This window comes from Hyla sarda, chromosome 8 (genome assembly GCF_029499605.1).
Source record: "Hyla sarda isolate aHylSar1 chromosome 8, aHylSar1.hap1, whole genome shotgun sequence".
NCBI lineage: Eukaryota > Metazoa > Chordata > Amphibia > Anura > Hylidae > Hyla > Hyla sarda.
The window spans coordinates 114,026,830-114,040,469 of record NC_079196.1 but is presented as its reverse complement, the minus strand read 5'-3'; the positions used below and the strand labels follow the sequence as shown (position 1 = coordinate 114,040,469).

The window sequence follows — 13,640 nt, the reverse complement described above, 5'->3', positions numbered from 1 at the left end:
AAAAAGAAAAAGAGAGAGAGAGACTGACTTAGTGAGCGAGTGAGTGAGAGAGTGAGAGTGAGAGTGAATGAGTGAGTGAGTGATTGAGTGAGTGAGTGAGTGAGAACAAATGAGTTAAAGCAAGTGAGTGAGAGAGATCGAATGAATGAAAGTCTGAATGACAGAAAGAAAAAAGGATGAAGAAAGAAGCATGAAGAAAAAAAAATGTATATGGAGTTGCTGACATGAGTGCAATCTACAAAGCCGTTGAGGCTGATCCTCATGGGAGGATTATTGCACCAGGACCCTTAGCACTTTTAAAATGCCATTCAATGCCACGGGCTAGATGTAAACTGCAGATGACCATGTTGTGGTAGTTACCATGGATACCCAAGTGATGTGTGAGCTAACACATAGGCCCAACAGATTCCAAGAAGGCCAGAATCACCAGCGGCACCACCATCGATTGTCAGGTCACCCGGATTCAGCAAATACCAGAGTCCAAAATGATGCAGGTTTATACTGTTAATTTTCAGTTTATCGTTACAGTTGGTGTTATTCCATGTCGGAAGGGACGCAGCTACAGCCAGTGGGGTAACTAGAGACAGGCAGGCAGCTATGTGCAACAAAGGTAGGCGTGTTGTTTTCATATGCAGATCTGAAATATTGTCTTATATGCAAGAGGAGGAGTGATGGGGGTTCAGGCAAAAGCCAGGCTATGGATTGCATTGCTAAATGCTCCATCAGAGTGCAATGGTCGCCTGTCCTTTTTTTAAGTGATGATGTGGGTTTAGCCTGTGCTGTATGTATGTATGGGTGGCTGACTGCCACCCACCCAGAAAGTGTATGGGAGGCTGGTTGGCTGCCAGCCTTCCTTCCATTCCTATGAGTAATGTGAGTGCTCATGAAGGGGACATGGTTGGGTCCACCCCTTTCCCGGTTATCCCCTCTAGGCCTTTTGGCTTAGATCAAGTGTAAAAAAAGAAAGGATCTTGCGACAGATCGCATCCTGAGGCACGTTTTTTTTTGTGTGAATACTTGCACTTGGGTGACTTGTGAGCACATACTGATACATACGTTCCCTATCTGGGGACCATAAATTAAATGGATTTTTGAGAAAGGGAGCTGATTTGGAAGCTTGCTTCTGTCGCCCTATGCATTGACCCGATGTGGCAGTATCTTCGGGTAGTGAACAGTGCACCACCCCATTCCAGTGTTAAACAAGAAAGATTCTCATTTAATCCTCCGTGGGTGAGAATTTGAGTTTGAGAATTGGAGACCAAAATGATGAGTTGCACTGACTGGTTTATGAACGTCTATTCATTTAGCGTTTTAATGACCATGTTTGCACACTGATTGGTGTAAAAAAATAAAATAAAACTAAATAATAATAATCTAGCACACCTGTGCAGGTTTGACATGACATGACAGGTAGCTGTCTTGTGGGTGGTGCTGAATCCTGTTAATGACATGAGGGTCTCATGCCTATACACAAGGGTGTGTCATTGCTGTTGCTTGACCATGCATTGGTTTCTGTGGTCAGTGAATGATAAAAACAAAATTTACCATCCATTGATGGATGGGAAATCCGCCATGAGGCATTTGTTTTTAGAAACTGCTGCTCACAACCAATGTTGCAATGGAGTGTCTCCATCTGCTGGTGGTATTGGAAAGGCATTAGTGCTATGACAGGGTCTGAAGAAGAAGAAGAAGAAGACGGAAAAAAATATATATAAAAAGAAAAAGAGAGAGAGAGAGAGAGACTGACTTAGTGAGCGAGTGAGTGAGAGAGTGAGAGTGAGTGAGAGTGAATGAGTGAGTGAGTGATTGAGTGAGTGAGTGAGTGAGTGAGAACAAATGAGTTAAAGCAAGTGAGTGAGAGAGATCGAATGAATGAAAGTCTGAATGACAGAAAGAAAAAAGGATGAAGAAAGAAGCATGAAGAAAAAAAAATGTATATGGAGTTGCTGACATGAGTGCAATCTACAAAGCCGTTGAGGCTGATCCTCATGGGAGGATTATTGCACCAGGACCCTTAGCACTTTTAAAATGCCATTCAATGCCACGGGCTAGATGTAAACTGCAGATGACCATGTTGTGGTAGTTACCATGGATACCCAAGTGATGTGTGAGCTAACACATAGGCCCAACAGATTCCAAGAAGGCCAGAATCACCAGCGGCACCACCATCGATTGTCAGGTCACCCGGATTCAGCAAATACCAGAGTCCAAAATGATGCAGGTTTATACTGTTAATTTTCAGTTTATCGTTACAGTTGGTGTTATTCCATGTCGGAAGGGACGCAGCTACAGCCAGTGGGGTAACTAGAGACAGGCAGGCAGCTATGTGCAACAAAGGTAGGCGTGTTGTTTTCATATGCAGATCTGAAATATTGTCTTATATGCAAGAGGAGGAGTGATGGGGGTTCAGGCAAAAGCCAGGCTATGGATTGCATTGCTAAATGCTCCATCAGAGTGCAATGGTCGCCTGTCCTTTTTTTAAGTGATGATGTGGGTTTAGCCTGTGCTGTATGTATGTATGGGTGGCTGACTGCCACCCACCCAGAAAGTGTATGGGAGGCTGGTTGGCTGCCAGCCTTCCTTCCATTCCTATGAGTAATGTGAGTGCTCATGAAGGGGACATGGTTGGGTCCACCCCTTTCCCGGTTATCCCCTCTAGGCCTTTTGGCTTAGATCAAGTGTAAAAAAAGAAAGGATCTTGCGACAGATCGCATCCTGAGGCACGTTTTTTTTTGTGTGAATACTTGCACTTGGGTGACTTGTGTGCACATACTGATACATACGTTCCCTATCTGGGGACCATAAATTAAATGGATTTTTGAGAAAGGGAGCTGATTTGGAAGCTTGCTTCTGTCGCCCTATGCATTGACCCGATGTGGCAGTATCTTCGGGTAGTGAACAGTGCACCACCCCATTCCAGTGTTAAACAAGAAAGATTCTCATTTAATCCTCCGTGGGTGAGAATTTGAGTTTGAGAATTGGAGACCAAAATGATGAGTTGCACTGACTGGTTTATGAACGTCTATTCATTTAGCGTTTTAATGACCATGTTTGCACACTGATTGGTGTAAAAAAATAAAATAAAACTAAATAATAATAATCTAGCACACCTGTGCAGGTTTGACATGACATGACAGGTAGCTGTCTTGTGGGTGGTGCTGAATCCTGTTAAATGACATGAGGGTCTCATGCCTATACACAAGGGTGTGTCATTGCTGTTGCTTGACCATGCATTGGTTTCTGTGGTCAGTGAATGATAAAAACAAAATTTACCATCCATTGATGGATGGGAAATCCGCCATGAGGCATTTGTTTTTAGAAACTGCTGCTCACAACCAATGTTGCAATGGAGTGTCTCCATCTGCTGGTGGTATTGGAAAGGCATTAGTGCTATGACAGGGTCTGAAGAAGAAGAAGAAGAAGAAGACGGAAAAAAATATATATAAAAAGAAAAAGAGAGAGAGAGAGAGAGACTGACTTAGTGAGCGAGTGAGTGAGAGAGTGAGAGTGAGTGAGAGTGAATGAGTGAGTGAGTGATTGAGTGAGTGAGTGAGTGAGTGAGAACAAATGAGTTAAAGCAAGTGAGTGAGAGAGATCGAATGAATGAAAGTCTGAATGACAGAAAGAAAAAAGGATGAAGAAAGAAGCATGAAGAAAAAAAAATGTATATGGAGTTGCTGACATGAGTGCAATCTACAAAGCCGTTGAGGCTGATCCTCATGGGAGGATTATTGCACCAGGACCCTTAGCACTTTTAAAATGCCATTCAATGCCACGGGCTAGATGTAAACTGCAGATGACCATGTTGTGGTAGTTACCATGGATACCCAAGTGATGTGTGAGCTAACACATAGGCCCAACAGATTCCAAGAAGGCCAGAATCACCAGCGGCACCACCATCGATTGTCAGGTCACCCGGATTCAGCAAATACCAGAGTCCAAAATGATGCAGGTTTATACTGTTAATTTTCAGTTTATCGTTACAGTTGGTGTTATTCCATGTCGGAAGGGACGCAGCTACAGCCAGTGGGGTAACTAGAGACAGGCAGGCAGCTATGTGCAACAAAGGTAGGCGTGTTGTTTTCATATGCAGATCTGAAATATTGTCTTATATGCAAGAGGAGGAGTGATGGGGGTTCAGGCAAAAGCCAGGCTATGGATTGCATTGCTAAATGCTCCATCAGAGTGCAATGGTCGCCTGTCCTTTTTTTAAGTGATGATGTGGGTTTAGCCTGTGCTGTATGTATGTATGGGTGGCTGACTGCCACCCACCCAGAAAGTGTATGGGAGGCTGGTTGGCTGCCAGCCTTCCTTCCATTCCTATGAGTAATGTGAGTGCTCATGAAGGGGACATGGTTGGGTCCACCCCTTTCCCGGTTATCCCCTCTAGGCCTTTTGGCTTAGATCAAGTGTAAAAAAAGAAAGGATCTTGCGACAGATCGCATCCTGAGGCACGTTTTTTTTTGTGTGAATACTTGCACTTGGGTGACTTGTGAGCACATACTGATACATACGTTCCCTATCTGGGGACCATAAATTAAATGGATTTTTGAGAAAGGGAGCTGATTTGGAAGCTTGCTTCTGTCGCCCTATGCATTGACCCGATGTGGCAGTATCTTCGGGTAGTGAACAGTGCACCACCCCATTCCAGTGTTAAACAAGAAAGATTCTCATTTAATCCTCCGTGGGTGAGAATTTGAGTTTGAGAATTGGAGACCAAAATGATGAGTTGCACTGACTGGTTTATGAACGTCTATTCATTTAGCGTTTTAATGACCATGTTTGCACACTGATTGGTGTAAAAAAATAAAATAAAACTAAATAATAATAATCTAGCACACCTGTGCAGGTTTGACATGACATGACAGGTAGCTGTCTTGTGGGTGGTGCTGAATCCTGTTAAATGACATGAGGGTCTCATGCCTATACACAAGGGTGTGTCATTGCTGTTGCTTGACCATGCATTGGTTTCTGTGGTCAGTGAATGATAAAAACAAAATTTACCATCCATTGATGGATGGGAAATCCGCCATGAGGCATTTGTTTTTAGAAACTGCTGCTCACAACCAATGTTGCAATGGAGTGTCTCCATCTGCTGGTGGTATTGGAAAGGCATTAGTGCTATGACAGGGTCTGAAGAAGAAGAAGAAGAAGAAGAAGAAGACGGAAAAAAATATATATAAAAAGAAAAAGAGAGAGAGAGAGAGAGACTGACTTAGTGAGCGAGTGAGTGAGAGAGTGAGAGTGAGTGAGAGTGAATGAGTGAGTGAGTGATTGAGTGAGTGAGTGAGTGAGTGAGAACAAATGAGTTAAAGCAAGTGAGTGAGAGAGATCGAATGAATGAAAGTCTGAATGACAGAAAGAAAAAAGGATGAAGAAAGAAGCATGAAGAAAAAAAAATGTATATGGAGTTGCTGACATGAGTGCAATCTACAAAGCCGTTGAGGCTGATCCTCATGGGAGGATTATTGCACCAGGACCCTTAGCACTTTTAAAATGCCATTCAATGCCACGGGCTAGATGTAAACTGCAGATGACCATGTTGTGGTAGTTACCATGGATACCCAAGTGATGTGTGAGCTAACACATAGGCCCAACAGATTCCAAGAAGGCCAGAATCACCAGCGGCACCACCATCGATTGTCAGGTCACCCGGATTCAGCAAATACCAGAGTCCAAAATGATGCAGGTTTATACTGTTAATTTTCAGTTTATCGTTACAGTTGGTGTTATTCCATGTCGGAAGGGACGCAGCTACAGCCAGTGGGGTAACTAGAGACAGGCAGGCAGCTATGTGCAACAAAGGTAGGCGTGTTGTTTTCATATGCAGATCTGAAATATTGTCTTATATGCAAGAGGAGGAGTGATGGGGGTTCAGGCAAAAGCCAGGCTATGGATTGCATTGCTAAATGCTCCATCAGAGTGCAATGGTCGCCTGTCCTTTTTTTAAGTGATGATGTGGGTTTAGCCTGTGCTGTATGTATGTATGGGTGGCTGACTGCCACCCAACCAGAAAGTGTATGGGAGGCTGGTTGGCTGCCAGCCTTCCTTCCATTCCTATGAGTAATGTGAGTGCTCATGAAGGGGACATGGTTGGGTCCACCCCTTTCCCGGTTATCCCCTCTAGGCCTTTTGGCTTAGATCAAGTGTAAAAAAAGAAAGGATCTTGCGACAGATCGCATCCTGAGGCACGTTTTTTTTTGTGTGAATACTTGCACTTGGGTGACTTGTGAGCACATACTGATACATACGTTCCCTATCTGGGGACCATAAATTAAATGGATTTTTGAGAAAGGGAGCTGATTTGGAAGCTTGCTTCTGTCGCCCTATGCATTGACCCGATGTGGCAGTATCTTCGGGTAGTGAACAGTGCACCACCCCATTCCAGTGTTAAACAAGAAAGATTCTCATTTAATCCTCCGTGGGTGAGAATTTGAGTTTGAGAATTGGAGACCAAAATGATGAGTTGCACTGACTGGTTTATGAACGTCTATTCATTTAGCGTTTTAATGACCATGTTTGCACACTGATTGGTGTAAAAAAATAAAATAAAACTAAATAATAATAATCTAGCACACCTGTGCAGGTTTGACATGACATGACAGGTAGCTGTCTTGTGGGTGGTGCTGAATCCTGTTAAATGACATGAGGGTCTCATGCCTATACACAAGGGTGTGTCATTGCTGTTGCTTGACCATGCATTGGTTTCTGTGGTCAGTGAATGATAAAAACAAAATTTACCATCCATTGATGGATGGGAAATCCGCCATGAGGCATTTGTTTTTAGAAACTGCTGCTCACAACCAATGTTGCAATGGAGTGTCTCCATCTGCTGGTGGTATTGGAAAGGCATTAGTGCTATGACAGGGTCTGAAGAAGAAGAAGACGGAAAAAAATATATATAAAAAGAAAAAGAGAGAGAGAGAGAGAGACTGACTTAGTGAGTGAGAGAGTGAGAGTGAGTGAGAGTGAATGAGTGAGTGAGTGATTGAGTGAGTGAGTGAGTGAGAACAAATGAGTTAAAGCAAGTGAGTGAGAGAGATCGAATGAATGAAAGTCTGAATGACAGAAAGAAAAAAGGATGAAGAAAGAAGCATGAAGAAAAAAAAATGTATATGGAGTTGCTGACATGAGTGCAATCTACAAAGCCGTTGAGGCTGATCCTCATGGGAGGATTATTGCACCAGGACCCTTAGCACTTTTAAAATGCCATTCAATGCCACGGGCTAGATGTAAACTGCAGATGACCATGTTGTGGTAGTTACCATGGATACCCAAGTGATGTGTGAGCTAACACATAGGCCCAACAGATTCCAAGAAGGCCAGAATCACCAGCGGCACCACCATCGATTGTCAGGTCACCCGGATTCAGCAAATACCAGAGTCCAAAATGATGCAGGTTTATACTGTTAATTTTCAGTTTATCGTTACAGTTGGTGTTATTCCATGTCGGAAGGGACGCAGCTACAGCCAGTGGGGTAACTAGAGACAGGCAGGCAGCTATGTGCAACAAAGGTAGGCGTGTTGTTTTCATATGCAGATCTGAAATATTGTCTTATATGCAAGAGGAGGAGTGATGGGGGTTCAGGCAAAAGCCAGGCTATGGATTGCATTGCTAAATGCTCCATCAGAGTGCAATGGTCGCCTGTCCTTTTTTTAAGTGATGATGTGGGTTTAGCCTGTGCTGTATGTATGTATGGGTGGCTGACTGCCACCCACCCAGAAAGTGTATGGGAGGCTGGTTGGCTGCCAGCCTTCCTTCCATTCCTATGAGTAATGTGAGTGCTCATGAAGGGGACATGGTTGGGTCCACCCCTTTCCCGGTTATCCCCTCTAGGCCTTTTGGCTTAGATCAAGTGTAAAAAAAGAAAGGATCTTGCGACAGATCGCATCCTGAGGCACGTTTTTTTTTGTGTGAATACTTGCACTTGGGTGACTTGTGAGCACATACTGATACATACGTTCCCTATCTGGGGACCATAAATTAAATGGATTTTTGAGAAAGGGAGCTGATTTGGAAGCTTGCTTCTGTCGCCCTATGCATTGACCCGATGTGGCAGTATCTTCGGGTAGTGAACAGTGCACCACCCCATTCCAGTGTTAAACAAGAAAGATTCTCATTTAATCCTCCGTGGGTGAGAATTTGAGTTTGAGAATTGGAGACCAAAATGATGAGTTGCACTGACTGGTTTATGAACGTCTATTCATTTAGCGTTTTAATGACCATGTTTGCACACTGATTGGTGTAAAAAAATAAAATAAAACTAAATAATAATAATCTAGCACACCTGTGCAGGTTTGACATGACATGACAGGTAGCTGTCTTGTGGGTGGTGCTGAATCCTGTTAAATGACATGAGGGTCTCATGCCTATACACAAGGGTGTGTCATTGCTGTTGCTTGACCATGCATTGGTTTCTGTGGTCAGTGAATGATAAAAACAAAATTTACCATCCATTGATGGATGGGAAATCCGCCATGAGGCATTTGTTTTTAGAAACTGCTGCTCACAACCAATGTTGCAATGGAGTGTCTCCATCTGCTGGTGGTATTGGAAAGGCATTAGTGCTATGACAGGGTCTGAAGAAGAAGAAGAAGAAGAAGAAGAAGAAGAAGAAGACGGAAAAAAATATATATAAAAAGAAAAAGAGAGAGAGAGAGAGAGACTGACTTAGTGAGCGAGTGAGTGAGAGAGTGAGAGTGAGTGAGAGTGAATGAGTGAGTGAGTGATTGAGTGAGTGAGTGAGTGAGTGAGAACAAATGAGTTAAAGCAAGTGAGTGAGAGAGATCGAATGAATGAAAGTCTGAATGACAGAAAGAAAAAAGGATGAAGAAAGAAGCATGAAGAAAAAAAAATGTATATGGAGTTGCTGACATGAGTGCAATCTACAAAGCCGTTGAGGCTGATCCTCATGGGAGGATTATTGCACCAGGACCCTTAGCACTTTTAAAATGCCATTCAATGCCACGGGCTAGATGTAAACTGCAGATGACCATGTTGTGGTAGTTACCATGGATACCCAAGTGATGTGTGAGCTAACACATAGGCCCAACAGATTCCAAGAAGGCCAGAATCACCAGCGGCACCACCATCGATTGTCAGGTCACCCGGATTCAGCAAATACCAGAGTCCAAAATGATGCAGGTTTATACTGTTAATTTTCAGTTTATCGTTACAGTTGGTGTTATTCCATGTCGGAAGGGACGCAGCTACAGCCAGTGGGGTAACTAGAGACAGGCAGGCAGCTATGTGCAACAAAGGTAGGCGTGTTGTTTTCATATGCAGATCTGAAATATTGTCTTATATGCAAGAGGAGGAGTGATGGGGGTTCAGGCAAAAGCCAGGCTATGGATTGCATTGCTAAATGCTCCATCAGAGTGCAATGGTCGCCTGTCCTTTTTTTAAGTGATGATGTGGGTTTAGCCTGTGCTGTATGTATGTATGGGTGGCTGACTGCCACCCAACCAGAAAGTGTATGGGAGGCTGGTTGGCTGCCAGCCTTCCTTCCATTCCTATGAGTAATGTGAGTGCTCATGAAGGGGACATGGTTGGGTCCACCCCTTTCCCGGTTATCCCCTCTAGGCCTTTTGGCTTAGATCAAGTGTAAAAAAAGAAAGGATCTTGCGACAGATCGCATCCTGAGGCACGTTTTTTTTTGTGTGAATACTTGCACTTGGGTGACTTGTGAGCACATACTGATACATACGTTCCCTATCTGGGGACCATAAATTAAATGGATTTTTGAGAAAGGGAGCTGATTTGGAAGCTTGCTTCTGTCGCCCTATGCATTGACCCGATGTGGCAGTATCTTCGGGTAGTGAACAGTGCACCACCCCATTCCAGTGTTAAACAAGAAAGATTCTCATTTAATCCTCCGTGGGTGAGAATTTGAGTTTGAGAATTGGAGACCAAAATGATGAGTTGCACTGACTGGTTTATGAACGTCTATTCATTTAGCGTTTTAATGACCATGTTTGCACACTGATTGGTGTAAAAAAATAAAATAAAACTAAATAATAATAATCTAGCACACCTGTGCAGGTTTGACATGACATGACAGGTAGCTGTCTTGTGGGTGGTGCTGAATCCTGTTAAATGACATGAGGGTCTCATGCCTATACACAAGGGTGTGTCATTGCTGTTGCTTGACCATGCATTGGTTTCTGTGGTCAGTGAATGATAAAAACAAAATTTACCATCCATTGATGGATGGGAAATCCGCCATGAGGCATTTGTTTTTAGAAACTGCTGCTCACAACCAATGTTGCAATGGAGTGTCTCCATCTGCTGGTGGTATTGGAAAGGCATTAGTGCTATGACAGGGTCTGAAGAAGAAGAAGACGGAAAAAAATATATATAAAAAGAAAAAGAGAGAGAGAGAGAGAGACTGACTTAGTGAGTGAGAGAGTGAGAGTGAGTGAGAGTGAATGAGTGAGTGATTGAGTGAGTGAGTGAGTGAGAACAAATGAGTTAAAGCAAGTGAGTGAGAGAGATCGAATGAATGAAAGTCTGAATGACAGAAAGAAAAAAGGATGAAGAAAGAAGCATGAAGAAAAAAAAATGTATATGGAGTTGCTGACATGAGTGCAATCTACAAAGCCGTTGAGGCTGATCCTCATGGGAGGATTATTGCACCAGGACCCTTAGCACTTTTAAAATGCCATTCAATGCCACGGGCTAGATGTAAACTGCAGATGACCATGTTGTGGTAGTTACCATGGATACCCAAGTGATGTGTGAGCTAACACATAGGCCCAACAGATTCCAAGAAGGCCAGAATCACCAGCGGCACCACCATCGATTGTCAGGTCACCCGGATTCAGCAAATACCAGAGTCCAAAATGATGCAGGTTTATACTGTTAATTTTCAGTTTATCGTTACAGTTGGTGTTATTCCATGTCGGAAGGGACGCAGCTACAGCCAGTGGGGTAACTAGAGACAGGCAGGCAGCTATGTGCAACAAAGGTAGGCGTGTTGTTTTCATATGCAGATCTGAAATATTGTCTTATATGCAAGAGGAGGAGTGATGGGGGTTCAGGCAAAAGCCAGGCTATGGATTGCATTGCTAAATGCTCCATCAGAGTGCAATGGTCGCCTGTCCTTTTTTTAAGTGATGATGTGGGTTTAGCCTGTGCTGTATGTATGTATGGGTGGCTGACTGCCACCCACCCAGAAAGTGTATGGGAGGCTGGTTGGCTGCCAGCCTTCCTTCCATTCCTATGAGTAATGTGAGTGCTCATGAAGGGGACATGGTTGGGTCCACCCCTTTCCCGGTTATCCCCTCTAGGCCTTTTGGCTTAGATCAAGTGTAAAAAAAGAAAGGATCTTGCGACAGATCGCATCCTGAGGCACGTTTTTTTTTGTGTGAATACTTGCACTTGGGTGACTTGTGAGCACATACTGATACATACGTTCCCTATCTGGGGACCATAAATTAAATGGATTTTTGAGAAAGGGAGCTGATTTGGAAGCTTGCTTCTGTCGCCCTATGCATTGACCCGATGTGGCAGTATCTTCGGGTAGTGAACAGTGCACCACCCCATTCCAGTGTTAAACAAGAAAGATTCTCATTTAATCCTCCGTGGGTGAGAATTTGAGTTTGAGAATTGGAGACCAAAATGATGAGTTGCACTGACTGGTTTATGAACGTCTATTCATTTAGCGTTTTAATGACCATGTTTGCACACTGATTGGTGTAAAAAAATAAAATAAAACTAAATAATAATAATCTAGCACACCTGTGCAGGTTTGACATGACATGACAGGTAGCTGTCTTGTGGGTGGTGCTGAATCCTGTTAAATGACATGAGGGTCTCATGCCTATACACAAGGGTGTGTCATTGCTGTTGCTTGACCATGCATTGGTTTCTGTGGTCAGTGAATGATAAAAACAAAATTTACCATCCATTGATGGATGGGAAATCCGCCATGAGGCATTTGTTTTTAGAAACTGCTGCTCACAACCAATGTTGCAATGGAGTGTCTCCATCTGCTGGTGGTATTGGAAAGGCATTAGTGCTATGACAGGGTCTGAAGAAGAAGAAGAAGAAGACGGAAAAAAATATATATAAAAAGAAAAAGAGAGAGATAGAGAGAGAGACTGACTTAGTGAGCGAGTGAGTGAGAGAGTGAGAGTGAGTGAGAGTGAATGAGTGAGTGAGTGATTGAGTGAGTGAGTGAGTGAGTGAGAACAAATGAGTTAAAGCAAGTGAGTGAGAGAGATCGAATGAATGAAAGTCTGAATGACAGAAAGAAAAAAGGATGAAGAAAGAAGCATGAAGAAAAAAAAATGTATATGGAGTTGCTGACATGAGTGCAATCTACAAAGCCGTTGAGGCTGATCCTCATGGGAGGATTATTGCACCAGGACCCTTAGCACTTTTAAAATGCCATTCAATGCCACGGGCTAGATGTAAACTGCAGATGACCATGTTGTGGTAGTTACCATGGATACCCAAGTGATGTGTGAGCTAACACATAGGCCCAACAGATTCCAAGAAGGCCAGAATCACCAGCGGCACCACCATCGATTGTCAGGTCACCCGGATTCAGCAAATACCAGAGTCCAAAATGATGCAGGTTTATACTGTTAATTTTCAGTTTATCGTTACAGTTGGTGTTATTCCATGTCGGAAGGGACGCAGCTACAGCCAGTGGGGTAACTAGAGACAGGCAGGCAGCTATGTGCAACAAAGGTAGGCGTGTTGTTTTCATATGCAGATCTGAAATATTGTCTTATATGCAAGAGGAGGAGTGATGGGGGTTCAGGCAAAAGCCAGGCTATGGATTGCATTGCTAAATGCTCCATCAGAGTGCAATGGTCGCCTGTCCTTTTTTTAAGTGATGATGTGGGTTTAGCCTGTGCTGTATGTATGTATGGGTGGCTGACTGCCACCCACCCAGAAAGTGTATGGGAGGCTGGTTGGCTGCCAGCCTTCCTTCCATTCCTATGAGTAATGTGAGTGCTCATGAAGGGGACATGGTTGGGTCCACCCCTTTCCCGGTTATCCCCTCTAGGCCTTTTGGCTTAGATCAAGTGTAAAAAAAGAAAGGATCTTGCGACAGATCGCATCCTGAGGCACGTTTTTTTTTGTGTGAATACTTGCACTTGGGTGACTTGTGAGCACATACTGATACATACGTTCCCTATCTGGGGACCATAAATTAAATGGATTTTTGAGAAAGGGAGCTGATTTGGAAGCTTGCTTCTGTCGCCCTATGCATTGACCCGATGTGGCAGTATCTTCGGGTAGTGAACAGTGCACCACCCCATTCCAGTGTTAAACAAGAAAGATTCTCATTTAATCCTCCGTGGGTGAGAATTTGAGTTTGAGAATTGGAGACCAAAGTGATGAGTTGCACTGACTGGTTTATGAACGTTTATTCATTTAGCGTTTTAATGACCATGTTTGCACACTGATTGGTGTAAAAAAATAAAATAAAACTAAATAATAATAATCTAGCACACCTGTGCAGGTTTGACATGACATGACAGGTAGCTGTCTTGTGGGTGGTGCTGAATCCTGTTAAATGACATGAGGGTCTCATGCCTATACACAAGGGTGTGTCATTGCTGTTGCTTGACCATGCATTGGTTTCTGTGGTCAGTGAATGATAAAAACAAAATTTACCATCCAT

General features: G+C 43.4%; 8 pseudogenes; all 8 read left to right on the top strand.

Moving 5' to 3' along the window:
• Positions 1–921: 921 nt before the first annotated feature.
• On the top strand, positions 922–1,185 carry LOC130286369 (U2 spliceosomal RNA; annotated as a pseudogene).
• A 1,463-nt stretch (positions 1,186–2,648) lies between these two features.
• On the top strand, positions 2,649–2,912 carry LOC130290220 (U2 spliceosomal RNA; annotated as a pseudogene).
• Positions 2,913–4,379: 1,467 nt separating this feature from the next.
• Positions 4,380–4,643, top strand: LOC130286368 (U2 spliceosomal RNA; annotated as a pseudogene).
• A 1,473-nt stretch (positions 4,644–6,116) lies between these two features.
• On the top strand, positions 6,117–6,380 carry LOC130286367 (U2 spliceosomal RNA; annotated as a pseudogene).
• Positions 6,381–7,826: 1,446 nt separating this feature from the next.
• On the top strand, positions 7,827–8,090 carry LOC130286365 (U2 spliceosomal RNA; annotated as a pseudogene).
• Positions 8,091–9,572: 1,482 nt separating this feature from the next.
• Positions 9,573–9,836, top strand: LOC130286364 (U2 spliceosomal RNA; annotated as a pseudogene).
• Positions 9,837–11,278: 1,442 nt separating this feature from the next.
• On the top strand, positions 11,279–11,542 carry LOC130286363 (U2 spliceosomal RNA; annotated as a pseudogene).
• A 1,466-nt stretch (positions 11,543–13,008) lies between these two features.
• On the top strand, positions 13,009–13,272 carry LOC130286362 (U2 spliceosomal RNA; annotated as a pseudogene).
• Positions 13,273–13,640: the final 368 nt, after the last annotated feature.